Source organism: Sphaerodactylus townsendi, linkage group LG03 (genome assembly GCF_021028975.2).
Source record: "Sphaerodactylus townsendi isolate TG3544 linkage group LG03, MPM_Stown_v2.3, whole genome shotgun sequence".
Taxonomy (NCBI): domain Eukaryota; kingdom Metazoa; phylum Chordata; class Lepidosauria; order Squamata; family Sphaerodactylidae; genus Sphaerodactylus; species Sphaerodactylus townsendi.
Window position 1 is genome coordinate 133086840 of NC_059427.1, and position 5507 is coordinate 133092346.

Consider the following 5507-nt stretch of genomic DNA (forward strand, 5'->3'; position numbering starts at 1 on the left):
TGGCCTTTGATTTATCCCAGTTTGTCTTGATCTGTCCAACAAATATTTCTATATTTGTCTACCGTATTTTTTTGCTTTTTCAGATGTACACATATGTTTTAATACATTCTTTTTATAAATAAATGTAATACGGTAATTCTAATGTTAAATTGAAGGGCAGAGTGTATATAAGAATTTTAGGTGTAGAACTTCAGCTATCATTTTTATTTTATTCTTTAGTATGGTTATTTTAAAGCAGAATGTGATATAATGAACAGCATGGAGTCTGTTGTAGCTGATTTTCCTCTTTGCTGTGAGTAAATGTCTCTAATAAGTTACATGAATTGAATTAAACTGAAGTAACACTCTGGTATTTTTTCCAAAAGCTAACACTTCATAGCATGTCAGATAATTAATCTTGTCTTGATTACATTCCTTATAATGGAACCATCTGGGCCATTTCAGTAATTCTTAAAACTCTGAAAAGAAAGAAGAGTGTAACTAAGCCAACTTGGTATTTAATCTTCTGTTTTGTACTGCCATTTGATAAATGGTCATATAATCTAGGCTATTGTCTCACAACCTCAGTGTTAGATTTTAAAAAATCCTTAACCCCGGCTTAGAACAATTTTAAAAAATCAAAATAGATATTTTCCATGTTTGGATTTGAAACAGCTTGTAGTAAACTATTTTATATTTGAAGATCCACACTTTTCCAGTTTCAGATCAGTGTTTGCCTATGAAACTGTATTAGGTGCTTTCAGATACTCTTGACCCTTTTTTCTTTCATTAGAATAGGGTCAGCATTTTCGGAATGTTTACATATATGCCTGTAAGTGCCTCAGATACTTCAGTGTAAAAAAATACAATGCAACAATTTCTGCCTGCCCAAGGGGCATTGGACTTGTATCGAACACAACACCCTATTAGCAAAGTGCTTTTAAAACTAAAAGAGACTGCATTATGGCCCTAGGTAAAGGTTCATACTGTTGAAAGAAATAATCAAACTAAAGCAGAAAATACCTACCCTTTCCTTTATGCTACTTATTTATACCATTTAGCTTGGTGAAGTATAAATGCATGGCATGCAGAGACAGACGTTGTGCAAATGCAATGTAAGATATACCTGTATGAGAAGGAACTTCTTGTGGTTAAAAAAAGGAGTAGTCTCTTACATTTTACCTCATCCTTCTCGAAAGAGGATGAAGCATAATAATGGGGCTCCTGAGAGATCTCCCTGGCAGGTAAAGGCCAGACATAGATATGGAATTGTAGCCGTTTCTTGGGTGCCCTTTATCTTTTTATTAGAATGTAGTTTGACGGGTTAGAGATATTTCTGTATAAAACGTAATGATGACTGATAAGGCTAATGATATCTGTGAGAGCTGTAGATATTTTATAAAATAAATGCAAGGAAGTGGGTTCTTTTGTTTCCTGTCACTGTTCAGAGTGAGATAATGTATTAAGTATATATAGACTATGCACATCCATAAGGTTGAGAATACTGCTCTAACAGAGGTCAAAAGGTTTTGGAAATCACTTGATATTTGAAATAATAACTTCATGTTCTACAGCTTCTTACTTACACTAAGTTGCTATTTGCCCAAATTGGCATTCCATGCAGTATAGTAGGGATTCTCAACCTTTTTGGACTGGTAGGCACCATTAGAATTTTTGGAACAGGTGGTGGATGCCATGATAAAACGGTTGCCATAAGAGCTAGGTCCAATCATACAAATGCTGAGAGGTTCCACAACAGTGCCAGAAAACACATTGGTCAGCACCATGCTCGGAACCACTACTATATACTATCTTTAATCATATAACATCATGACTACAAAGGGGAAATTCTAGAATGTTACTGTTCTCCAAATTTCAAAAATCTTGAGAAACTTTATTTGTTATTTCTTTTGATCTATAACATAATTACAAGAGAATGGTCTGAAAATTTCACTTTGCCTTACAATTTTTTTTAAATTTTTCATATTTCTGCCCCTCATTCCCAAAAGGTAATATTGGTAATATATGAGAAAAAGCTAGCAGGCTTTCTAGTGGATTACTTAGAGCCCCTCTGCCCTGCATAGATCTTATGTCTCCATGAGAAATAGAAAGGGTAAGCTACATATGTTAACTATTTGATCCCCAAAGTCAAGGACTTCAAACCAAACATCCCCCAACAACAGGGAAAGGGAAAGCATCCTGAACTTACATGTGTGCAAAAGTGTAACTGGTAACCAGACTTTATTATAGATTGAACCCAGTGATTCTGAGTGATGAGTGACCAACAAAGAACTGTGATAACTAGTCTGGAAAATGACATTCTGAACCCTGTAGTCATGTGACCTATTTACCCCTAGATGGGGAATCCCTTGGTGTCTGACCACCTGGTCTCCCTGTCTGACTGTGCTGGAAATGTTTCCCATCCTGGGGAATGGATGGAGACCTGAAATGGGATTGTTGGTAGTGATATCGTTTACCACAGGAGCATTGAAAACATTCAGTTTGCTTTCATTATCTCGTCAATGATTTATGTATTTAGGTTATAAACAATGGATTGTAGCTAGATGCAGTTTCAACTCAAATTGGCAAATATTTGTAGGAAAACTTCAGCGTTCTGGATTTTTAAAAAATGGGTGCTTGTAAGTGATACTGTGAGGGATGTATTTTGAGAATTGCACTCACCACCTCTGAACCTCTCCCAGGATTCTCAAAGATTTCAGGATCTTGATTGGACTCATTTCTTTTTTTCTGCCCAATTTTTCCTCATTCACTGGTCCATTCCCTTCCTTCTAGAGCATTTACAGTCCTTATCACATGTTTTTTTTTAATGTTTTGGTATTAATGTACAAAGTTATATTAAGCTGTATATTGGAACAAATGTTTCTCTTGTCTATGGGTTCCCGCATAGCACAGCATTTCCTCCCACTCTTTGGGCCACCATTTCAGAAGGGCTTTTTTCCCCTTCACGCTGAAGGTCTATCACACCATTGAAATTGACAAGAAATTGACAAAATCTAGCAAACTAACGCTAGACCAAAGATGGCATGAAAAAAAGGTGGGAGGCAACCTTTCCAAATGAGGTTGCACGGAAACAACAAGGAAGCAGCAGGTGAGAAAAATGATGGATTGGATTGGCTAGGGCAGGGGTAGGGAACCTGCGGCTCTCCAGATGTTCAGGAACTACAATTCCCATCAGCCCCTACCAGCATGGCCAATTGGCCATGCTGACAGAGGCTGATGGGAATTGTAGTTCCTGAACATCTGGAGAGCCGCAGGTTCCCTACCCCTGGGCTAGGGACACGTTGCAGGAGGATAATTTTTGTGCAATCAAAAACTACAGGAAAACCCCACTGCAAAGCAAACAGCTGCAAAATAAGTACTACATGCAGAAATGGCCTTTGTATTTTTAAAATTTCTTTTGCTTAGGTTCACAGTTATGTTTTATCAGGTGACCTCTGATAAAGGTTTTATTTGCTTTTCCTCACACAACTTAAAAAACTTTATTTATAATAAGGATACTGAAGTTAGTGTTATACATATCCCAGTGCTTGCCACCATTCTGAGATGGTCAAACCCACCCACCCACCCCCAACACACACCTTATCTTTTTCAGGCAGGGAACCACTCACTGACTTGTCCTATCAGTGTTTCTCTGCCTTTTCCCCTTCAGATCTGAGGTACTTCAGAAAATGGTAGTGTTTGGTTGAAAGCACTTCTAAGTCCTGTAACACACCCAGAAGGTGGAGGAGGCCCATTGACTTTATTCCTTTCCAGGTACACCCCTCACTAAGGCACTCTAAAATAAATACTTGAGAAGATTAAAACTTGAATAGATTAAAGATTTATTAAAAGATAGAGGAGATGGGAAAAGAAAGAATAATTATTCTGAGATGGATTTTGATATGACAAATAAGACGGGAGACAGGATAAATATATATACACTATACACAAGAAGCTGGCTCAGAGGTTTAGAGGTTTATTTCTCCACACAGCACTTAATAGGATTATTCAATTTCATTTCAGTTTAGATGTTATAGTCTTTTAGATGTTTCACATATTGTACAATTCCTTTAACTTTACAGATGGTTCTGGCTTTTGGCTTCTTCACATACAGGGTTCTAACACTGGCTTAATACTTATACACAGTACCCTCACACAGCCCACTCAGTTAGAAAAACCTCAAATTAAAACATAAACTCTCTACTGAGGGAAACTAAAGCAAATCCCAACATCCCAGACTCACAGGTACACTGGAACTCTTCTCTCAAGAAGATATTCCTATCTTAGTTTATAATGGGTTTTCAACTAAGCCTCTTAATAAACCCTTCCACCAGTTTTGTGTGTGTATATAATTGCTTTCACCCAGGCTAATACCAATAGTTCCTGCCACACCCGGCACCTGGTGCCCCTCCCTCATGACAAAACGGCATGCGCCCAGAGGCCATGGTTGTGGGGCGCCTGGTGCCCATGTCCCCATTAGCAGTACGTCACTGCAATCAATAATAAACCACCTCTGAATGTCTCTTGCCTTGAAAACTCTATGGGCTGACCATAAGACAGCTGTGACATGACAGCAAAACAGAAAAACTTGTAGTTATAGCTGGAAAAACAATATATTCTGCACTGCTAAAGAAAATTTATTCATTTTGGTGAGAGTGATAAGACCAAGCATAAGGAAATTTAAGTTGAGCACAGTGGTTTCAATGAAAAGGATGCATTGCAGGCAGTTTTAAAAAAATATTTTTATTAGTTTTCAAAATTAAAATACAAAAGGGGTCAATAAAAACAAAAACAAAACATTGTGATATAGAATAATTAGAAGCTAAACATAAGTTCTCATCAAAAATTAGGGAGATGTACAATAAGAAAACCATCGTTAAGTCATTCCGTTATATCAAAATTCTATCAACTATCAAGACTAGTGAAGGCAAAACGTATCATTTCCCCACCAATACTATAAGTTGGAAAATCTTATGTAGCTACAAACCAACATAAAATCATATCTTACTGCAAAGTGTACTAACATCTCCTCCTTTACTTCTAACTACTCTCTGCACTTAACCCCTCCCCTGACCTCCCCTACAGCTTATTAGTCTAAAATTAATTATATCATCTCCCAAACTTCTAATAGTTTATCCTTAAAAATTTATCACTACTATTGTACTACATTATTGCGTAATATCTAATAGTTAAAATCAGTTATTTATATCAAACATATCAGTTATTTATATCAAACGTTGATATAAACATTATTTATAAATCATGTATTTATATCAAACAGTTATTTATATCAAACAGTGCTAAAATATCAGGCCGTCGCCCGGCCGACCCGGCATGTCCCCGGGCCTCCGGCACGTCGCTGAGGCCTGAGGACAGCGCTCCGGCCCTGTTGGCCTGCTCCCAAGCGTCCTGGGGCAGGGCATTCGAACCCCAGCCGGCGACGCACCAGAGGCCCGGGGACAAGGTAAGTGCAGGGAGGGAGTGGGGGGGAGGCGCTTTGAAGCCGCTGCCGTTCGCACGGCAGCGGC